This window comes from Callithrix jacchus, chromosome 4 (genome assembly GCF_049354715.1).
Source record: "Callithrix jacchus isolate 240 chromosome 4, calJac240_pri, whole genome shotgun sequence".
Taxonomy (NCBI): domain Eukaryota; kingdom Metazoa; phylum Chordata; class Mammalia; order Primates; family Cebidae; genus Callithrix; species Callithrix jacchus.
In genome coordinates, this window is record NC_133505.1 from 38,866,845 (window position 1) to 38,891,061 (window position 24,217).

General features: G+C 41.2%; 1 long non-coding RNA gene and 1 pseudogene across 1 annotated transcript in view; one reads left to right on the forward strand and one right to left on the reverse strand.

The window, feature by feature from the left end:
* Positions 1–4,320: 4,320 nt before the first annotated feature.
* LOC108591138 (uncharacterized) overlaps positions 4,321–24,217 on the reverse strand; it is a 28,678-nt gene continuing 8,781 nt past the window's right edge. The window contains exons 2-3 of the long non-coding RNA XR_013534012.1: positions 7,884–8,029; positions 4,321–6,044 (exon numbers count right to left, since the gene is read on the reverse strand). This is a non-coding gene — a long non-coding RNA (uncharacterized LOC108591138). The remainder of the gene's footprint in view (positions 6,045–7,883; positions 8,030–24,217) is intronic.
* Positions 18,382–19,046, forward strand: LOC128931946 (large ribosomal subunit protein uL13 pseudogene; annotated as a pseudogene).

Consider the following 24,217-nt stretch of genomic DNA (forward strand, 5'->3'; position numbering starts at 1 on the left):
TCTCTCCCCAGTCATCTTTCCTGTTCCAGTGAGGCTGGGTGTCTCCTTCACGTGGAGGCTGCTCATCCCAGCAATCAGCCTGTGAGCGCCAACCCTGAGGTCCAGGGAGAGCAGCCTCAGTCCAGGAAGCAGGGAGGTTCCAGGGAGCAGAAGGGAGAAGAAATGGATCATAAGAGAAGAGGGAATCATACCCAACACTGGAACTGTGAGTCAATTAAACCTTTTTCTTTATAAAAAGAAGAGGAGGAGGAGAAGGAGAGGAGGGGGAGGAGAAAGATGAGAGGAGAGGGAGGAGGAGAAGGAGCAGAAAAAGGAGGAGGAGGAGGAAAGAAAGAAGAAAAAGAAGGAAGAAGAGTGAGTCAGGGAGGAGAGAAAAATGGGAAGCATCAATTTAGAAGGGGTGTGTGTGTGTGTGTGTGTGTGTGTGTGTGTGTGTAGAGCAGGAGAAAGTCCCTAGGGTCTTGAAGAAAAGATAGCTAAGGCCTGGCGCTAAGGGGCCCAGGGTAATAGTTCCAGGGCCATACTTTCTGAGCTTGGACCTTACTGTCATATCAGAGTCCGGCCCCATGAGGCCTGGGGTCACAGCACTCAGCTTGCTGAACGGTTGTGAAATTGCATTTCAGAGCAGGAGCCACCATGTCAGGCCCAAGGGCCACAGGGTCACAGGCAAAGAGCAGGCCTCTCTGCTGGAGCTAAGGCGATGTTCTCGGAGGATGTGTGCATGACTTAGGTTGGAGTCTGAAGATCATTGTGCCTTACAAAGAGCTCAGCAATGAGCCTGGCCAAGCTTCTGACCCCTTGCCCTGGATCCTGAGGGCTTGAACTCTCCCTATTCCCGAGAGGTCTCAAGAATTCTTCTATTAATTCCTGCCCTCCGGGGACAGCTCTGCACCTCCCTCACTTCCATACTCTAGGACCCAGGCATCTGCCTCTTTTATTCTCCTGCAGCTACCCAAGCACCCGCAGGCCCTGATGTCTGCCAACGCTGACCCCTGAACTCCAGGGTTTTGCCACTCCACCCCAAATTGCTGGATAATGTAGTGGTTCTGTATTTAGAATTTTTTAAACTCTCCTTACTGTTTTCTATAGTGGCATTACTAATTTAAACTCCAATCAACAGTGTGTAAGAGTTCCCTTTTCTCCACATCATCAGCATCTGTTTGTTTGTTTGTTTTGTTCTTGTCTTTTTAAGTTGTGTCTATTCTATCTGGGGTAAGATGACATCTCATTGTGGTTTTGATTTGCATTTCTCTGATGGTTAGTGATGTTGAGTTTTTTTTTTTTTAACATTCCTGTTGGCCATTTGTATGTCTTCTTTTGAGAAATGCCTGTTCATGTCCTTTGCTCACTCTTAAATGAGATTATTTTGTTTTTTAATTCTTGAGTTGTTTGAGTTTCTTATATATTCTAGATACAAGTCCCTTGTCAGATAAATGGTTTGAAAGTACTTTCTCCCATTCAACAGGTTGTCTCTTCACTCTGCTGATTGTTTTCTTTACTATGCAGAAGCTTTTTAGTTTATTATAGTCCTGTTGTCTATTTTTGTTTGTGTTTTCTGTATTTTTGAAGTCTTAACCATAAAATCTTTGCCCAGACCAGTGTCCTAGAATGTTTCTCCTAGGTGGTCTTCTAGTTGTTTTACAGTTTCAGGTCTTACATTTAAGTATGTAATTCAACTTGAGTTCGTTTTTATATAGGGTTAGTGATAGGGATCTCATTTTATTCTTTTGCATATGGATATTGATTTTTAAATGTTCTTGACACCTATGTTAAAAGTCAGTTGGCTATAAACATATGGATTTATTTCTGGATTCTCTATTATGTTCCATTGATTGACATGTCTGTTTTTATACCAATACCATTCTGTTTTAGTTATTATAGCCTTGTAATATATTTTGCATCTGGCTTTGTTCTTTTTGCTCAAGATTGTTTTGGCTATTTCAGCTTTTTTTATTTTTTGGTTCCACAGGAATATTAGAATTATTTTTTTTAATTCTGTGAAAAATAACATTGGTATTTTTATTGAGAGTTCCTTGAATCTCTAGATTGCTTTGGGAAGTATGGTCATTTTACTAATATTAATTCCTCTGATTCATGTGCATGGACTATCTTTCTGTTTGTTTGCATCCTCTTCTTCCTTTCATCAGTGTTGAATAGATTTCTTTTTAAGAGATCTTTGACTTCCGTGCTTAAACTCATTCCTAGGTATTTTTTCTAGCTGTTGTTGTAAATGGAATTGCTTATTTCTTTCTCAGCTACTTCATTACTAATGTATAGACATTATAGTGATTTTGTATGTTGATTTTACATTCTACAACTTTACTGAATTTATTTATCACATCTAATAGTTCTTTGGTGGAGTCTTTAGGTTTTTCTAGATAAGGATCATATCATTGGCAGGGAAGGGAGAGAGGCTAAAGGTTAAGCTGATAGTCAATGATCTAATGAATCATGCATACAAAATATAGTTTCCATCAAAACCCAAAGGGGCAGAGTTTGGAGAGCTTCTGGATAGTTGAACACAGGGAGGCTTAGAGGAAGGTGAACAAGAACTCAGCCATGTGCCAGGGAGGGTGGTGCATCCCAACCCAATGGGACAGAAGCTCCTGCACTGGGGACCCTTCTAACTTGCCCTGTGTATCTGTTAATGTGGCTCTTTACTTGTATCTTTTAGAATACCTTTTAAAACAAACTGGTAAGTGTATGTGAGTGTTTCTCTGAGTTCTGTGAGCCATTCTAGCAAATTAATCAAACCTGAGAAGTGAGTTGTGGGAACCCTGATTTATAGCAAGTCAGTTAGAAACACAAGCAAAATAACCTGAGGCTTGAGATCGGCATCAGGAGTGGGAGGGGGACAGTCGTAGGGACTGAGCTCTCAACCCATGGGATGTGATGTTATATATAGGGAGATTGTGTTAGAATTGAGTTAGAGGACACCCAGCTGCTGTCCATCACAGAACCGATAGCTTGTTTGTTGGAGAAATTCCCTACATTTCATCAGAGAAGTCTGCTGTGTTGATAGTTGTTGTAGTGTGAGAGCAGGGGAAAAACAATTTGAGATTTTCCACACTCAGAGTGGCTCTAAATGTTGAGTTGCTTTTAAATTTGACTTAGTCATAGTCTAACTAAATAGGATAGATGTGAGAAATGTTTTGATATAATGTATAGGAAGGAACCAAAGGCTGATGAAGACAGGCATGTTGGAATAGATGTTCTGTGCATGAGTGCCCCCTTCATCCTCCCTGTCTCCCAAGAAACCAAAAACTACTCTCTGCAGCTTTAACAGATACTGGTTTGGAAGACAGTGCCTGCATTTTTCAGTAGTTCTAAATGGCTATAATTGCAGGACTTTTATGATGCTCAGGAACGTCCTGATGTTAGTGGAGATGAAGGGAAACCAGAAAGTCAGGAGTCAGCGTAAAGGGATGTTTATCATAATTTTTCTTTTTTTTTAAGACAGAGTTTTACTCTTGTTGCCCAGGCTGGAGTGCAGTGGTGCAATCTCGGCTCACTGCAACCTCCACCTTCCGGGTTCAAGCAATCCTCCAGCCTCAGCCTCCTGAGTAGCTGGGATTACAGGTATGTGCCACCACCGGAAAAAAAAAAGGGGGGCCTGGTTCTTGGCGAGAAGGAGGCCTAAGGGATGACAAGACATGGGACCCAGACATAGCAGAAGAGAAGGTCATGGAGGAGAGGTGTTCCAGCATCTGAGAACCCTGGTCCCTTCTCAGAGTTTGTGTCTTCTGTCGGTTCACCATCTCCAAACCCAGCAGGAACAGGGAGAAGTGACTTGGCAAATCCCCCACTCACGATGGGATCCCTCAGCCAGAGACCACTTGTGAAAGTCAGTTTCCCCTGACTGAAAAAACAGGACATTTACCCTGTTAGAAGTTGATGTCTGCAAGTAACCTCCACCTGCGAAATTCTGGTTCATGGCAGGGTCTCCCTTTTAGCAATGAGAAGAACTTCTGTCTAATTGACAGCTAATAAGTCATTTAGAATCCTGTTCATGTAAAAAGATGACCTACTTAAAGCATTGACTCCATTATAGTTAAGGACACACATCCCAAACCATACATCCAGTGTCATTTGTGAGGAGATTGCTTTGATTTGCTCATGTAGAATGTTACTCTACTGCTTTGCAGAGAGGCTTGCCACACATTTCACATCTCTGCTTCTCATTTCACACTATCTGCTCATGAGGTGAAGGTGATGAGAAGTGTCTTCAGACGGTTCTCCAAGGTTTGTCTATCAGCATCATAGTCATATATTGCGTAGAGATTATTACCTTACAAGTTATAATTTAGAGATTATTCTCTTAGAAGTTATAATTTATTGATATGTATTTTAATCATGGCACAGATAGATGCTACCCAACTATTTATTTTTATTACCTCTATGTTACATTGCCTAGGTGGCCACTACTGGTACGTCTGCATTTTCTTTCTCGTATGCAACATTTACATATAAGATTGTATATACATGTGGCTGGGCACGATGGCTCATGCCTGTAGTCCCATCTCTTTGGGAGGCCGAGGTGGGTGGATTGCCTGAGGTCAGGAGTTCGCAACCAGCCAGGCCAACATAGTGAAACTCCATCTCCACTAAAAATACAAAAAATTAGCTGGTGGCATGTACCTGTAATCCCAGATACTCGGGAGGCTGAGGCAGGAGAGTCGCTTGAACCCAGGAGATGGAGGTTGTAGTGAACCAAGATCGTGCCATTGCACTACAGCTTGGGTAACAAGAGTGAGATTCTGTCTCAAAAAAAGATTGTATATACACGGTGTCTTGGTTTCCTGGAATTGCTGATTAGGTTATTTAGACCATTCCTTCCAGTGAGTACAATGAGAAAAGGAGGAAAACATACTTATTTGTAAAATCTGGTTGAGAAAATGGATGGGCTAACAAAGCAGTGAAGATTTGCCAGGAGAGCAACTTGAGCCGTGGGCTGCTTTTGTGGATCAGAGTCAGTGACACCTGCTTCCTGGCCAGAAGCCAACTTCCAGGATTCAGGACTCAGGATTCAGAACTTAGAGGGTCCTTTGGTCTTTCTAGAATTCAGTGCTCATTTAGCCAGGGCTACGACCTTTCCACTCAATGGGTTGGAGAATTCAAGCTTATGGTATGACTGCCTCTGGAGCATTTCATGCTAGAGAAATCCCAACAGGCTTAGGTAAGTGGTCGAAAGGGCTCCAGCCAGCCTTCCATGGAACTCTGGGTAAGGCACTTCCCTGTGTTGTTGTTTCTGTTGGCCATGTTCTCAGGAATTTCGTGAAATGGCCATGTAGTCGCTGAGTGAAAGTGGGGGGGGTGGTCCCTGGGCAGTGAGAAGTTTTGCGACCCTGCATCTTTTCCTTCCATCTCAACCAAAGACCACTTGTGAAAGCCCGAAAGCAAATGTCATTAAACGTCAGAGGTGAATCCAAGACCATGGATTCATTGTGTCCAGGAGCCTTGGGCCATGTGGCCCAGCAGTAATGAAGTCTATGAGGCCTTGGTTACCCTCAAAGTGCTGCCCGACAAGCAGAATAAAATTTAAGAGGAGCTGCCGCTCATTGTCATCAGGCACCCCAGGAGCTGGACATGGCATTCACTGTAATTTCTGATGAGGAACTAGAGAGGTCCCGTAGCATATAGACCTTGATCAAACTGAGTCATGGTGGAGTCAGGCAAAACTCTGCAATGACTCCCAAATACCTAAGCATAAAACAAAGTCTCAACTCAGAGCTTCCATCAGAGTTTCAGGCTCAGCAGTAACTCCTTTGTGCTGTTGTTGTTTGTACTGTGATAATTGGTGTTTGAAGGGAGGAGATATAGTTACGTGTTGCAGGAAAACACATGTAATTAGAAAAATGGGCACGATTCAAGGAATGAAAGGGACCTTTGTCTTTTCCGTGGTAGATGTGGGACTCTCGGACATATTTATCCTATTGTTCCAAGTGCAGAAAAGAAAGTTTCTTCCTGCTTTCAGCTGGGTGACTGGCAATGGACGCTGGAATTCAGAGAATCAGTGGCAGCCTGTCTCTCTCCATGCTCCAACCCTGTAGGTTTAAGGAAACAACTTAGGTCTCTGGCACTTTGTTGTCCACATGCATTTTCCTTCACTCATTCAGATTTTTTTTTAAATGGAAAATGAATCAAAGGCTGCTATTCTCATGGCACCTAGAGAACTGGAGTATGGACCAGGCTGCCATGTGCCTATCATTGCTTCACCACACTCAGTTGCTGTGTGACCTCAGGCGAGGCTCTCTGCTACTAGGGACTTTTAAATTCATCTGTGAATCCTGGATAAACACAAACATTCTGGTAACCTTACTGAGATAAAGTGAAGACCAATGGGTCAACAAACAAGAGAAAAATTTAAGTGATGCCATTTACTGATAGACTGGACTTTTTAGGAACATGCACCTTAAGGCAGGAGGAAAACAATACCAGCAACGCCCTGCCTAACAGTCCCTTAGTGATGATAATTGTCATTCGTCTTTCTGTAAAAGTACAGCAAGAATCTCTCCCTCAATATCTCAAATCAGTTAAATATGTCTTCTGATAATATACCAGTTTGGACCCACACGTTTTGCTCTGAGTGAAAATGAAAAGGAATGAGAACATCTCCACTTTTGCGTGGTGACCATGGGACCCACGGAGGCTTGGAAACCAGCCTACATCTACCCAAACTCTACATCATCTGATGCTGTCAATTTTCAATCTCTCCATTCTATGCTTTGGAATCCTACATAATTCATACTCTTGAAAAATCTCATTTTCATATACTGGGCAGGGTAGAAAAGGTGATATCTCTGTTTTAATTTGCTAAAACTTCCATAATAAAGTGGCACAGACTGGGCAAGCCAAACAATAGAAATGTATTATCTCCCAGTTCTGGAGGATACAGGTCCAAGATCAATGTATTACAGTACTGATTGCTTCTGAGGCCTCTCTCTTTGGCTTATAGATGGCCGTCTTCTCCCTCTATCTTGTCACCATAGGACCTCAATGTATGGGTAGAGGGACACAGTTTAGCCCATAACAGTCTGCACCATCCTTGGCAGTGCATATTGTAAGAAATAGAAGAGAATACGACCGTTTGTCTGGACTCTGCTGATATTCTGCCATGTTGGTCTTGCAGTAAGAACACCTCCAAAAAGGAGAGCCAAAGTTTAGTTTTCCCTGGAAGGGGAGCCCTCTCTGAGTCTGGCTGCCCCAGGACAGCAAGATCAGTGCTATGTAGTTCTCCAAAGTCCTATTTACCCTGGTGATTCTGATTCTGTCTTTTTAACTGGGAAAAGGATTCTCTCTCAGAAAACCAACCACTTCTGATGCTATGTATTATTCTCTTTATACTTATAGGAGAAAAAAATTGATGTTAATAAAAAGGAAATATTTGCCAATAATTTTTGTATCATTTTAAAATATCTCTTATTGTATTGAACTTGTTGGTTTTTTAAAAAATTACTGGCACATAATATTTGTACATTTGGGGGGTATACATAATATTTTAATGCATGTGTAGAATGTATAATGATCAAGTGAGGATATTTAGAATATTCATCACCTCGAGCATTTATTTCTTTGTGTTGGGTAAATTTCAAATCCACTCTTCTAGCTATTGTGAAATACATAATACGTTGTTGTTAACTATAGCCAGCCTGCTGTGCTGTCAAAAGTTAGAATTTATTCCTTCTATTTAACTGTACGTTTGTACCCATTAGGCTAGCTCGTTTTACCTCCCGGCCCCCACACACACCCTTTCAAGCCTCTGGTAACTATTTATTCTACTTTCTACCTCCATAAGATAAACTCTTTTTTCAGTTCTCACATATGAGTGAGAATATGTAATATTTGTCTTTCTTTGCCTGGTCTATTTCACTTAGCATACTGACCTTCACTTCCGTCCATGTTGCAGAATGCCAGGATTTCATGTTTAAGGCTGCATAGCTTTCCGCTGTGTATACATAACACATTTTCTTTACTATTCATCTGCTGATGAACACTTGGGCTGATTCCATCTTCGTTATTGTGAATGGAGCTGCAATAAACATGAAGATATAGTAACCCCTTTGATGATAATTTCCTTTTCTTTGGATAAATACCCAGCAATGGAATTGCTGAATCATAAGGTAGTCCTACTTTTAGGTTTGAGGAATCTCCATATTGTTTTCCATAATGATGGCACAATTTACATTCCCACTAGGAGCACATATGAGTTTCCTTTTCTCCACATCTCTTCCAGCATCTTTTTTTTTTTTGTCTTCTTGATAATAACTATTCTGTGATAAGAGCATATCTCAATTGTGGTTTTGATTTGTATTTCCCTGATGTTTAATGATCTTGAGCATATTTTATGTATCTCTTAGCCATTTATATGTCTTCTACTGACAAATATCTATTCAGATCCTCTGCCCTCCCTTTAATGGGATTAGTATTACAGTGGCTCATGTCTGTAATCCTAGAACTTTGGGAGGCCAAGGTGGGTGGATCATGATGTCAGGAAATCGAGACCCCTAGCCAACATGGTGAAACCTCATCTCTACTAAAAATACAAAAACTAGCATGTACCTGTAATCCCAGCTACTTGGGAGACTAAGGCATGGGGATCACTAGAACCCAGGAGGCAGAGGTTGCAGGGAGACAATATTGTGCCACTGCACTCCAGCCTGGCAAGAGAGCAAGACTCTGTCTTAAAAAAAAAATTATTTTGTTAAGTTGTTTGAGTGCTGTGTATGTCTGGATATGTGTCTGTTTTTGAATGGCTAGTTTGCAAATAATTTCTCCCATTCAACAGGTTGTCTCTTCATGCTGTTGGTTGTCTTCCTTGCTATGCAGAAGCTTTTTAGTTTAATATAGCCTCCTTTGTCTATTTTTGCTTTTGCACCTGTTCTTTGGGGTCGTACATAAAAAATCTTTGCCCAAACCAATGTCCTGGAGATTTTTATCCATTGCTTTCTTCTAGTAGGTTCATAGTTTCAGGTTTTAGAATTAAGTCTTTAATCCATCTTGATTTGGTTCTTTTTACATGATGAGAGATATGGGTGTAGCTTCATTCTCCTTCATGTGGTTATTCAGTTTTCCCAGCACCATTTATTGAAAGATTGTCCTTTCTCCATTGGATATTCTTGAAGCCTTTGTCAAAAATCAGTTGGCTGTAAATGTGTGGATTTACTTCTGGGTTGTCTGTTCTGTTCCATTGGTCTATATGTCTGTTTTATATACCAGTGCCATGCTGTTTTGGTTACTATAGCTTTGTAGTAAATATTGAGGTGAAGAAGTGTGATGCCTCCAGCTTTGTTTTCTTTGCTTAGCATTCTTTTGGCTCTTCAAGGTCTCTTGTGGTTCCACATAGACTTTAGAATTTTTTTCTATTGTTGTGAAGAACTTCATTGGTATTTTGATAGGGATTACATTGGATCAGCAAATTTCTTTTTTTTTTTTTTTTTTTTTTAATTTTTTATTGGATTATAGGTTTTGGGGTACATGAGCAGAGCATGCAAGACAGTTGCGTAGGTACACACATGGCAGTGTGCTTTGCTTTTCTTCTCCCCTTCACCCACATTTGGCATTTCTCCCCAGGCTATCCCTCCCCACCTCCCCCTCCCACTGGCCCTCCCCTTTTCCCCCCAATAGACCCCAGTGTTTAGTACTCCCCTTTCTGTGTCCATGTGTTCTCATTTTTCATCACCCACCTATGAGTGAGAATATGCGGTGTTTCATTTTCTGTTCTTGTGTCAGTTTGCTGAGGATGATGTTTTCCAGATTCATCCATGTCCCTACAAACGACACGAACTCATCATTTCTGATTGCTGCATAATATTCCATGGTGTATATGTGCCACATTTTTCCAATCCAGTCTATTATCAATGGGCATTTGGGTTGATTCCAGGTCTTTGCTATTGTAAACAGTGCTGCAATGAACATTCGTGTACATGTGTCCTTATAGTAGAACGATTTATAGTCTTTTGGATATATACCCAGTAATGGGATTGCTGGGTCAAATGGAATTTCTATTTCTAAGGCCTTGAGGAATCGCCACACTGTCTTCCACAATGGTTGAACTAATTTACACTCCCACCAACAGTGTAAAAGTGTTCCTTTTTCTCCACATCCTCTCCAGCATCTGTTGTCTCCAGATTTTTTAATGATCGCCATTCTAACTGGTGTGAGATGGTATCTCAATGTGGTTTTGATTTGCATCTCTCTGATGACCAGTGACGATGAGCATTTTTTCATATGATTGTTGGCCTCATATATGTCTTCTTTCGTAAAGTATCTGTTCATATCCTTTGCCCACTTTTGAATGGGCTTGTTTGTTTTTTTCCTGTAAATCTGCTTGAGTTGTTTGTAAATTCTGGATATCAGCCCTTTGTCAGATGGGTAGACTGCGAAAATTTTTTCCCATTCTGTTGGTTGCCGATCCACTCTAGTGACTGTTTCTTTTGCCGTGCAGAAGCTGTGGAGTTTGATTAGGTCCCATTTGTCTATTTTGGCTTTTGTTGCCAATGCTCTTGGTGTTTTTTTCATGAAGTCCTTGCCTACTCCTATGTCCTGGATAGTTTTGCCTAGATTTCCTTCTAGGGTTTTTATGGTGCCAGGTCTTATATTTAAGTCTTTAATCCATATGGAGTTAATTTTAGTGTAAGGTGTCAGGAAGGGGTCCAGTTTCTGCTTTCTGCACATGGCTAGCCAGTTTTCCCAACACCATTTGTTAAACATGGAATCCTCGCCCCATTGCTTGTTTTTGTCAGGTTTATCAAAGATTGTATAGTTGTATGTATGTTGTGTTGCCTCCGGTGCCTCTGTTTTGTTCCATTGGTTTATATCTCTGTTTTGGTACCAGTACCATGCTGTTTTGATTACTGTAGCCTTGTAGTATAGTTTGAAATCCGGTAGTGTGATGCCCCCCGCTGTGTTCTTTTTGCTTAGAATTGACTTGGCTATGCGGGCTCTCTTTTGGTTCCATATGAAGTTCATGGTGGTTTTTTCCAGTTCTGTGAAGAAAGTCAATGGTAGCTTGATGGGGATAGCGTTGATTCTGTAAATTACTTTGGGCAGTATAGCCATTTTCACGATATTAATTCTTCCTAACCATGAACATGGAATGTTTCTCCATCTGTTTGTGTCCTCTCTGATTTCGTTGAGCAGTGGTTTGTAGTTCTCCTTGAAGAGGTCCCTTACGTTCCTTGTGAGTTGTATTCCAAGGTATTTTATTCTTTTTGTAGCAATTGCGAATGGCAGTTCGCTCTTGATTTGGCTTTCTTTAAGTCTGTTATTGGTGTAGACGAATGCTTGTGATTTTTGCACATTGATTTTATATCCTGAGACTTTGCTGAAGTTGTTTATCAGTTTCAGGAGTTTTTGGGCTGAGGCGATGGGGTCTTCTAGGTATACTATCATGTCGTCTGCAAATAGAGACAATTTGGCTTCCACCTTTCCTATTTGAATACCCTTTATTTCTTTTTCTTGCCTGATTGCTCTGGCTAGAACTTCCAGTACTATATTGAATAGGAGTGGTGAGAGAGGGCATCCTTGTCTAGTACCAGATTTCAAAGGGAATGCTTCCAGTTTTTGCCCATTCAGTATGATATTGGCTGTTGGTTTGTCATAAATAGCTTTTATTACTTTGAGATACGTTCCATCGATACCGAGTTTATTGAGGGTTTTTAGCATAAAGGGCTGTTGAATTTTGTCAAATGCCTTCTCTGCGTCAATTGAGATAATCATGTGGTTTTTGTTTTTGGTTCTGTTTATGTGGTGAATTACGTTGATAGACTTGCGTATGTTGAACCAGCCTTGCATCCCTGGGATGAATCCTACTTGATCATGATGAATAAGTTTTTTGATTTGCTGTTGCAATCGGCTTGCCAATATTTTATTGAAGATTTTTGCATCTATGTTCATCATGGATATTGGCCTGAAGTTTTCTTTTCTCGTTGGGTCTCTGCCGGGTTTTGGTATCAGGATGATGTTGGTCTCCTAAAATGATTTGGGAAGGATTCCCTCTTTTTGGATTGTTTGAAATAGTTTTAGAAGGAATGGTACCAGCTCCTCCTTGTGTGTCTGGTAGAATTCGGCTGTGAACCTGTCTGGACCTGGGCTTTTTTTGTGAGGTAGGCTCTTAATTGCTGCCTCAACTTCAGACCTTGTTATTGGTCTACTCATAGTTTCGGCTTCCTCCTGGTTTAGGCTTGGGAGGACACAGGAGTCCAGGAATTTATCCATTTCTTCCAGGTTTACTAGTTTATGTGCATAGAGTTGTTTGTAATATTCTCTGATGATGGTTTGAATTTCTGTGGAATCTGTGGTGATTTCCCCTTTATCATTTTTTATTGCATCTATTTGGTTGTTCTCTCTTTTCTTTTTAATCAATCTGGCTAGTGGTCTGTCTATTTTGTTGATCTTTTCAAAAAACCAGCTCTTGGATTTATTGATTTTTTGAAGGGTTTTTCGTGTCTCAATCTCCTTCAGCTCAGCTCTGATCTTAGTAATTTCTTGTCTTCTGCTGGGTTTTGAGTTTTTTTGATCTTGCTCCTCTAGCTCTTTCAATTTTGACGATAGGGTGTCAATTTTGGATCTCTCCATTCTCCTCATATGGGCACTTATTGCTATATACTTTCCTCTAGAGACTGCTTTAAATGTGTCCCAGAGGTTCTGGCACGTTGTGTCTTCGTTCTCATTGGTTTCGAAGAACTTCTTTATTTCTGCCTTCATTTCGTTGTTTACCCAGTCAACATTCAAGAGCCAGTTGTTCAGTTTCCATGAAGCTGTGCGGTTCTGGGTCGGTTTCTGAATTCTGAGTTCTAACTTGATTGCACTATGGTCTGAGAGGCTGTTTGTTATGATTTCAGTTGTTTTGCATTTGTTGAGCAGTGCTTTACTTCCAATTATGTGGTCAATTTTAGAGTAGGTGTGATGTGGTGCTGAGAAGAATGTGTATTCTGTGGATTTGGGGTGGAGAGTTCTGTAAATGTCCACCAGGTTTGCTTGCTCCAGGTCTGAGTTCAAGCCCTGGGTATCCTTGTTGATTTTCTGTCTGGTTGATCTGTCTAGTATTGACAGTGGAGTGTTAAAGTCTCCCACTATTATTGTGTGGGAGTCTAAGTCCTTCTGTAAGTCATTAAGAACTTGCCTTATGTATCTGGGTGCTCCTGTGTTGGGTCCATATATGTTTAGGATCGTTAGCTCTTCTTGTTGTATCGATCCTTTTACCATTATGTAATGGCCTTCTTTGTCTCTTTTGATCTTTGTTGCTTTAAAGTCTATTTTATCAGAGATGAGAATTGCAACTCCTGCTTTTTTTTGCTTTCCATTAGCTTGGTAAATCTTCCTCCATCCCTTTATTTTGAGCCTTTGTGTATCCTTGCATGTGAGATGGGTTTCCTGGATACAGCACACTGATGGGTTTTGGATTTTTATCCAATTTGCCAGTCTGTGTCTTTTGATTGGTGCATTTAGTCCATTTACATTTAGGGTTAATATTGTTATGTGTGAATTTGATACTGCCATTTTGATGCTAAGTGGCTGTTTTGCCTGTTAGTTGTTGTAGATTCTTCATTATGTTGAAGCTCTTTAGCATTCAGTGTGATTTTGGAATGGCTGGTACTGATTGATCCTTTCTATGTGTAGTGCCTCTTTTAGGAGCTCTTGTAAAGCAGGCCTGGTGGTGACAAAATCTCTGAGTACTTGCTTGTTCACAAAGGATTTTATTCTTCCTTCACTTCTGAAGCTCAGTTTGGCTGGATATGAAATTCTGGGTTGAAAGTTCTTTTCTTTAAGAATGTTGAATATTGGCCCCCACTCTCTTCTGGCTTGTAGTGTTTCTGCCGAGAGATCTGCTGTGAGTCTGATGGGCTTCCCTTTGTGGGTGACCCGACCTTTCTCTCTGGCTGCCCTTAGTATTCTCTCCTTTATTTCAACCCTGTTGAATCTGACGATTATGTGCCTTGGGGTTGCTCTTCTTGCAGAATATCTTTGTGGTGTTCTCTGTATTTCCTGCAATTGAGTGTTGGCTTGTCTTGCTAGGTGGGGGAAATTTTCCTGGATGATGTCCTGAAGAGTATTTTCCAGCTGGGATTCATTCTCTTCGTCCCCTTCTGGTACACCTATCAAACGTAGGTTAGGTCTTTTCACATAGTCCCACATTTCTTGGAGACTTTGTTCATTCCTTTTTGCGCTTTTTTCTCTGATCTTGGTTTCTCGTTTTATTTCATTGAGTTGGTCTTCGACTTCAGATATTCTTTCTTCTGCTTGGTCAATTCGGCTATTGAAACTTGCGTTTGCTTCGCGAAGTTCTCGTATTGTGTTTTTCAGCTCCTTTAATTCATTCATATTCCTCTCTAAGGTATCCATTCTTGTTATCATTTCCTCGAATCTTTTTTCAAATCTTTTTTCAAGGTTCTTAGTTTCTTTGCATTGATTTAATACATGATCTTTTAGCTCACAGAAGTTTCTCATTATCCATCTTCTGAAGTCTAATTCCGTCATTTCGTCACAGTCATTCTCCGTCCAGCTTTGTTCCCTTGCTGGTGAGGAGTTTTGGTCCTTTCTAGGAGGCGATGTGTTCTGGTTTCGGGTGTTTTTCTCCTTTTTGCGCTGGTTTCTTCCCATCTTTGTGGATTTGTCCGCTGGTCGTCTGCGTAGTTGCTGACTTTTCGTTTGGGTCTCTGAGTGGACACCCAGAATGTTGATGATGAAGTATTTCTGTTGCTTGGTTTTCCTTCTACCAGTCTAGCCCCTTCACTGTACGACTGTTGAGGTCCGCTCCAGACCCTGCTTGTCTGGGGTGCACCTTTAGTAGCTGTGGCACAGCGAGGGATGCTACCAGTTTCTTTTTCTGCTCTCTTTGTCCCAGGATGATGCCTGCCTAATGACAGTCTTTTGGATATAGAGGGGTCAGGGAGCTGCTTGAGGAGACAGTTTGTACTTTATAGGGGTTTAATTGCTGAGCTGTGTACTCTGTTGTTCATTCAGGGCTGTTAGGCTGCTATGTTTGATTCTGCTGCAACACAGCTCATTAAACAACCCTTTTTTTTTTTTCTCAAATGCTCTGTGTTGAGGGGTTTGGGCTTTATTTTTGGATGTCCGATCAGGTGTCCTGCCCAGCTAGAAGGCAGACTAGCCACTGTTTGGCTGCCAAGGCTCCGCCCTGCTGTTGTGTGATTCGCGCTGTTCCTGCCGGCTCTGCTGTGGTCTCCGCCACGCCCTGCGGCGGAGTCTCTTCGTTGTAGCGTGTTGCCTCAGCAACGGCAGGCTGCGTCAGCAGTGGGCGTGTATCTCAGTAGGGACGGGTTGCCTCGGCAACGGCTGGCTGCGTCAGCAGTGGGCGTGTATCTCAGTTGGGGCAGGTTGCCTCCGTAGTGGTGGACGCCCCTCCCCCACAGAGCGTCTCGGACCGTCTGCCCAGGATAGTTTGAAATCGCGGTTTTGTTCGTCCCACTGGGTATCCCAAACGATCTGTCCCTGCAATCCCCTGGGCTGGGCTACTGTGCAAGCCTCGTTCAGTCTCAAGTCCAGCCCTCTCAAGTCTCAGGCTGCCGGTTCAACAAGGCACCCGGACAAGCGCGCCCTGTGGGGATTGCTGGGTAGGGCCGGCCGCCGCCGCCCCGGCTGCCGGCTTCGCCAGGCAGACCTACTGCCTGGCGTCCCGTGTCTTTTTATACTTGGGAGTTTCCCCGTTCTGTGGGCAACAAAGATCAGTCTGGAAATGCAGCACTGACTCACCGTTTGCAGATTCAACGTGGGCTCCAATCCTGGGTTGTTCTCACAGCGCCATCTTGAGTCCCCTCCTCCCCCGTGTATTTCTTATAGATCGGATCAGCAAATTTCTTAGGGCAGTGTTGTCATTGAAACAATATTAATTCTTCCAGTCCATGAGCATAGAATATGTCTCCTTTTTTAATGTTCTCTTTAATTTGATTTTGTATGCTGCAACTTTACTGAATTAGTTTATCTAAGAGTGTTTTGGTAAGGCGTTTAGGTTTTTCTAGGTATAAGATTTTGTCATCTGTGAACAAGGCTAACGTGACTTCTTCCTTTCCTCTATAAATGTCTTTTATTTCTTTCTCTTGCCTAATTGCTTGGGCCAAGCCTCCAGCTTATGTATTATGTTGAATAAAAGTGATGAAAGTAGATATCCTTGTCTGTTCCAGATCTTCGAGGAGGAGCTTTCAGCTTTTCCCCATTTAGTACGATCTTAGCTGTGTGTTTGTCATACGTGGCCTTTATTACTTTGAGGTATGTTTCTTCTATGCCTAGTTGGTTGAGAGTTTTTATTATGAAGGTGTGTTAGTATGTTTTGAATTGCTATAATGTAATGCCTGAAACTGGGTAATTTATAAAGAAAAGATGCTTATTTGGCTTATAATTTTGCATAAATCATGGTTGTGTGTGGGATCTGCTCAGCTTCTGGTGAGGCCTCAGAAAGCTCTTATTCATGGCAGAATATAAAAGTGAAGCAAGTACAGCACACGGCAAGAGAGGGAGCAGGAGACAGAGGAGGCAGTGCCAGTTTCTTTTTAAGAATTGGCTCTCACAGGAACAAATAAAGGGAGAACTCATTTATTATTTCGAGGACAACACTAAGCCATACATGATGGATCTGCCTCCATGACCCAAAAGTCTTCCACCAGGCCCCACCTCCAACACTGGGGATCACATTTCAACATGAGATTTTGGAAAAAACAAATATCCAAACTGTAACGGAAAGTATGCTACATTTTATCGGATTTTTTTCTGCATCTATTGAGATGATCGTATGGTTTTGTCCTTTATTCTGTCGACGTGATATATCATGTATGCTGAACCAGTTGCATTCCCTGGGTTAAATCCCACTTGTCATGGCATATTATCTTTCTTTTTTTTTTTTTGAGACGGAGTTTCGCTCTTGTTACCCAGGCTGGAGTGCAATGGCGTGATCTTGGCTCACTGCAACCTCCGCCTCCTGGGTTCAGGCAATTCTCCTGCCTCAGCCTCCTGAGTAGCTGGGATTACAGGCACACGCCACCATGCCCAGCTAATTTTTTGTTTCTTTAATAGAGACGGGGTTTCACCACGTTGACCAGGATGGTCTCGATCTCTTGACCTCGTGATCTACCCGCCTCGGCCTCCCAAAGTGCTGGGATTACAGGCGTGAGGCACTGCGCCCGGCTACATATTATCTTTTTAATGTGCCATTGGATTCAGTTTACTAGCATTTTTTACTGCTTATTTTTATTATTAAAGTTAACATTTTAAAATTATAAGCATGAAAAAATGTGTAATTTGAGTTCAAATGGTACTGAAATGGTGGCATTGGGCAAGCTGGCTTCTCTCCCCACACAAAAAACAAAAACATATATACAGTGCCAAGATCTATACCAGTAACAACTCAGAACTCAAATATCAGGGTAAAACAGTTCCTAGGACCACAGAGAGGTAGAAAAAGACTGAGCAGATGGTAGAATTGTACCTCCACACCCGCAGTGCTCCACCCCCAATTCTTCTGAGCACCAATTACATGGAAATTTTCTCTTCAACTCACGGTTTCTGTACTGGAAAAAGTAGAATTGAGGTGAGCTTCCCTACCTTCTTGGGTTCCCTAGCAGGAAGCCTGTCCTTCCCTTAACCCACAGGTAGCATAGTAATTGCCTGAAGGGAGACATATTCTCAGGACAGGCAGAAACAAACAGGAGACATGTTTATTATCCCCAACCCCAGGATCTCTGTAACCTAGTGAACAGAGATGCCAAGTCAGAGTGGCTGTTCAATTCCACCATGCTGTAGGTCCCCTGGGTACTACCGCCTAGCCAGCCTTTCCACACTGGGAAGATAATCCCTTTGGGATTTCCCCAGTATAGGACAGGCAGCACTCTGATCATGTACTAGATCCCAGGTGAACCTAGCTTGAGGTGTCTCCTAGAGACAAAAAGGAGGCAGTGACCTAGCAGTGAAGATTCACCAAGAAAATATATTCCATACAAATCAAAACAAGCCAGACAGAGAAAACTGGAATAAATAACTAATCATTCAATGCAAAGACACATACTCATAGTAAACAACAGCAAACAGGAAAGTATGACCTCCCAAAAAGGACAAAGGAAAAATTCAGTTACTGACTCTAATAGGATAGTGATTTGTGAACTCTCTGTCCAAGATTTCAAAATCGCAATTTTAAGGAAACTCAGTGACCTACAAGATAACAAAGAAAAGCAATTCAGAAGTTTATCAAAAATTTCACACAAAGATTGTAATAATTTAAAAATCAGATTGATATCTTGGAAATGAATGATAAATGCAAGAAACAATTAGAGAAAGGAATCAGTGAGATCAAAGGCTGGCTGTTTAAAGATACACCATCAGTGAACATTAAAAAAAAAGCGGGGGGGGGGGGGCTTCCCAGGCAGTTCCTGAAGATGGCGGAGGTGCAGGTCTTGGTGCTCGATGGTCAAGGCCATCTCCTGGGCCGCCTGGCAGCCATCGTGGCTAAGCAGGTACTGCTCGGCGGGAAGGTGGTGGTCGTTCGCTGCGAGGCTGTCAGTATTTCTGGCAATTTCTACAGAAACAAGTTGAAGTACCTGGCTTTCCTCCACAAGCGGATGAACACCAACCCTTCCCGAGGCCTCTACCACTTCCGGGCCCCCAGCCACATCTTCTGGTGGACCGTGCAAGGCATGCTGCCCCACAAGACCAAGCGAGGCCAGGCCGCCTTGGACCTCCTCAGGGTGTTTGACGGCATCTCACCGCCCCATACGACAAGAAAAAGCGGATGGTGGTTCCTGCGGCCCTCAAGGTCGTGCGTCTGAAACCTTCAAGGAAATTTGCCTATCTGGGGCGCCTGGCTCACAAGGTTGGCTGGAAGCACCAGGAAGTGACAACCACCCTGGAGGAGAAGAGGAAGGAGAAAGCCAAGATCCAGTACCGAAAGAAGAAACAGCTCATGAGGCTACGGAAACAAACCGAGAAGAACGTGGAGAAAAAAATTGACAAATACACAGAGGTCCTCAAGACCCATGGACTCCTGGTCTGAGCCCAATAAAGACTGTTAATTCCTCATGCTTGGCCTGGCCTGCTTTCCTCCATCGTCACCCTGGAGTGTGCGGGACCCCAGGGCAACAGCAGTCCGGTTGCCACAGGCAGCCTGGGACATAAGAAGCTCGGAGCAAGGAAAGGGTCTAGTCACTGCCTGCCGAGGTTGCTTGAAAGCACCCAGAATTGTGCAGGTGTCATTTATCTATGAGCAATAGGAACAGCAACCAGTTACTATTAGCAAAAGGATCTGGAAGACTAATTGGAGGGGCCTTAGTTGTGAGTGGGGCGTCTGTCTAACTTTCACCTGGTCATGCACTATACTCTGCAGCTGTTAGAATGTGCACGTGCTTGGGAACAGCATGAGCTTGCTGTTGTACAAAGGATATTTATAGAAGCATAGACTGGGAAGATGGGCATCTCGGGGGTTACAGACAATGCCCATGATCCTCACCTGTGTTTTGTGATCAGAGTCAAATAAATTACTTTTAAAGAAAAAAGAAGGGGGGGGTGAAGACCACCCATAAGATATAAAAAATATTCTCAAAAGATCAAATGTAAGAATTAGTGGTATTTAAGAGGGAGTTGAGCAAGAGCAAGGTGTAGAAAACTTATTCAAAAATATAATAACAGAAAACATTCAAAAACTCAAACAAGATATTAATATAAATACCCAGGTAGGCCGGGCGCAGTGGCTCACACCTGTACTCCCAGCACTTTGGGAGGCCAAGGCGGGTGGATCACGAGGTCAAGAGATTGAGACCATTCTGGTCAACATAGTGAAACCCCGTCTCTACTAAAAATACAAAAAATTAGCTGGGCACGGTGGCGCATGCCTGTAATCCCAGCTACTCAGGAGGCTGAGGCAGGAGAATTGCCTGAACCCAGGAGGTGGAGGTTGCAGTGAGCCAAGATCGCGCCATTGCACTGTAGCCTGGGTGAAAAGAGCGAAACTCCGTCTCAAAAAAAAAAAAAAAAAAAACCCAGGTACAAGAAAATGTTAAACACCAATAGATTCAACCCAAATAAGACTACAACAAGACATATAATAATCAAACTCTCAAAGGTCAAGGGCAAAGAGACAATCCTAAAACCAGTGAGATACAAGAAGCAATAAACATATAAAGGTGTTCCAATTCATCTGGCAACCAATTTCTAAACATAAATCATACAGGCCAGGAGGAAGTAGAATGACATTTTCAAAGTACTCAAAATAAAAAACTGCTATCCAAGAATACTGTATTCAGCAAAATTATCATTCAAATATGAAGGCAAGATAAAATCTTCCCCAGACATACAGAAGCCAAGAAAACTCACCACAACCAAGCCCATATTGCAAAAAGTGGTAAAGGCTTTTCTTCAATCTGAAATGGTAAAAAAAAACACTTAATGTGCAAAGAAAATTTTTAAAGATATGAAACCCACTGGTAAAATTAATTACATGAAAAAAACTGGAACACTCTATTACTATGTTTTTGATATTCGATTCACTCACAACAAATGAAGGTTAAAAGACAAACATCAAAAATGATAATAGCACAACCACCTGTTAAGAGGTAATATAAACTTATTAGGAGGTAATATAAAACTATGTAAATTGAGAAAACTAAAAGTCAAAATGTGGCAGAGAGGATGGTATTAATGTGTAGAATATTTTTAAGATCGATTTTTTTGTCTTGATTTCTGTTCTTTTCTTTGTGATCTAAGATAAATAGTCATCTTTTGAAAATAACTTTGTTACATCCATAAAATGCTTTTTGTGAGACTCATGGTAACCACAACAAAAAAACCTATAACAGATTCACTAAAAAAAAAAAAAAAGACAACAAATTAAAAGATACTACCAGAGATAATCACTTAAGCACAAATGAAGAAAAGTAGAGAGGAGTCTCAAAGCAACCAGAAATCAAGCCATAAAATGGCAATAGTAAGTACTTACTTATCAATAATAACACTAAATGTGTTAAATGGGTCTCAGCTCTCCAATGTAAAGGCATGAAGTCGCTGAATGGATAAAGAAACAATACCCAACTCTATGTTGCCTTCAAGACATCTACTTCACCTATAAAGACATGCATAGAATGACAGCGAAGAGGTGGAAAGAGATGATTCATGCATTTGGAAACCAAAAGAAGAGCAGAAAGACTATGTATTAGATAAGATAGACTACAGCGATTGTAAAAAATAAAAATACAAGAAGGGTCACTATATAATGATAAAAGGGTGAATTCAATAAGAGAATATAACAACTATAAATATTGGTGTACCCAAAACTGGAGCTCCAAGGTACATGAAGCAAATGTTAATAGATCTAAAGGGAGAGATAGGCTGCAATACAAGAATAATAGGAGACTTTATATATTGATTTATTTTTGAGACAGGGTCTTGCTCTATCACCCAAGCAGGAGTGCAGAGGCATGATCATAGCTCACTGTAGCCTCAACCTCTCAGACTCAAGCATTCCACCCACTTCAGCCTCCTGGGTAGCTGGGACTATAGGTATGTGCCTCCATGCACAGCTAATTTTTGTATTTTTAGTAGAGATGGAGTTTTGCCATGTTGTCCAGGCTGTTCCCAAACTCCTGGGCTCAAGTGATCCACCCACCTCACCCTCCCAAAGTGTTGTGATTGCAAGCATGAGCTACCATGCCTGGCCCTAGTATGCAACTTTAACACCCCAAACGCAGGTATAAACAGATCATCAAGACAGAAAAATAACAAAGAAAAGGTGGAATTAAATAACACACTAGAGCTAACAGGGCTAGCTGACATTATATAACATTTCACCCAACTGCTACAGAATACACACTATTTTCATCACCACATGGAAGATTTTCCAGAATAGATCATAACCTAGGCTGCAAAACAAGTATGTACAAATTCAAAAAAATAGAAATCATATAAAATGTCTTTTCTGACCACAATGGAATAAAACCAGAAATCACTAACAAAAGGAACCTTGGAAACTGTACAAATACATAGAAATCAAATGACATGCTCCTGAATGACCAGTGGGTCAATGAGGAAGTTAAATTTATTTCTTGAAATAAATTAAAATGGAAATACAACATAACAAATCTATGGGATATGGTAAAAGCAGTAGTAAGAGGAAATTTCATGGGAATAAATGCCTATATCAAAAAAAAATAGAGAGACTTCAAAGAAACAATCTAACAATGTATCTCAAGGAACTAGAAAAGCATGAAAAAAGCAAAGCCAAAATTACTAGAGGGAAAGAAATGATAAAGATCAGAGCAGAAATAAAGGAAATTGAGACAACAGCAGATCAATGAAAGAAAAAGTTGTTTTTTTAAAAAAATAAACAACATCAACAAACTTTTAGCTAGACTAAGAGGAAAGAGAGAACACTCAAATAAATAAAGCCATAAACAAAAAAGGAGACATAACAACTGAGACCTCAGAAATACAGTTAATCTTTACAGGCTATTAAGAACAGTGCCAACAAATTGGAAAGCCTATTTTGAATGGATAAATTCCTGAATACATACAACCTACCAAGATTGAACAATGAAGAAACAGAGAACCCCAGCAAACCAATCATGAGTAATGAGATCAGAGTCATCATAAAAGTTTCCCATCAAAGAAAAGCCTGAGACCTGATGAATTCACTGCTAAATTTCACCAAAGATTTTAAAAACCTTACTCAAACACTCAAAAATATTAAAGAGAAGGAAATACTTCTGAACTCATTGTATGAGACCAGTATTACCATGATACCAAACCAGACTAGAACACAAGAAAGAAAGCTATAGGCCAGTATCACTATAAACATGGATGCAAAAATCCTCAAGAAAATACTAATAAATTAAATCCAACAATGCATCTAAAAGATGATACACCACAGTCAAGTGGAATTCAGCCCAGGAATGCAGAGATGGCTCAACATATGCAAATCAAAGAACATGATACATCACATTGACAGAATCAAGAACAAAAATGATATGATTGTTTCAATACATTCTGAAAAGCATTTGATGAGATTTAACATTCCTAGGCTGGCACAATGGCTCATGCCTGTAATCCAAGCATTTTGAGAGGCTGAGGCGGGTGGATCACTTGAGGTTAGGAGTTCAAGACCAGCCTGGCCAACAGGTCAAAGCCCTGCCTCTACCAAAAATATAAAAATTAGCCAGATGTGGTGGCATACACCTGTAATGCCAGCTACTCAGGAGGCTGAGGCATGAGAATCACTTGAACCCAGGAGGCAAAAGTTGCAGCAAGCCAATATCATGCCACTGCACTCCAGCCCGGGCAACAAAGTGAGACTCCCACCTCAGACAAAAAAAAAAAAATCAACACTCCTATATGATAAAAGTTCTCACCCAAATAGGTATAGAAGAGTCACATCTAGAAATAATAAAGGCCATATATGACAAACACATAGCTAATACTAAATGGGGGAAAGCTGAAAGCTTCTCCTCTAAGATCCATAACAATACAAAGATACCTACTTTCATCACTCTCATTCAACATGATACTGGGTGTCCTGGCCAGAGCAATTAGGAAGGAGAAAGAAAGAAAGAGAATCCATATTGGAAGGAAAGACGTCAAGTTAGCCTTGTTTACAAACAACATGACTTTATACCTAGGAAAAGATCCGCCAAAAGGCTCTTAGAAACGGCAAACTTACTCTGTAAAGCTGCAGGATACAAAATCAACATACAAAAATCAATAGCATTTGTGTATGCCAACAGTGTACAATCTGAAATAGAAATCGAAAGAGTAGGCTCATTTACAATAGCTACAAAAAATGTGAAATGCCTAGGAATCAATCTAACCAAAGAAATAGAAAATTAATAGAAAAAGAACTGTAAAACTCTGATGAAAGAAACAGGAAAGGACACCAAAATTAGGAAACATATTCCATGCTCATGTATTGGAAGAATTAATATTCTTAAAATGACAACACGGCCCTAAGGAATTTACAGATTCAATGCCATCCTTGTCAGAATACCAATGACATACTTCACAGAAATAAAAAAATTCTAAAATTTATGTCGAACTACAAAAGACTTCAAAGAGCCAAAGCAATGCTAAGCAAAAAGAACGAAGCTGGAGGCATCACACTACCTAACTTCAAAATTGACTATGAAGCTCTGTTAAGAAAAACAGCATGGTAGTGGCGCACACACACACACACACACACACACACACACACACACACACACAGACACACATAGACCAATGGAGCAGACTAGAG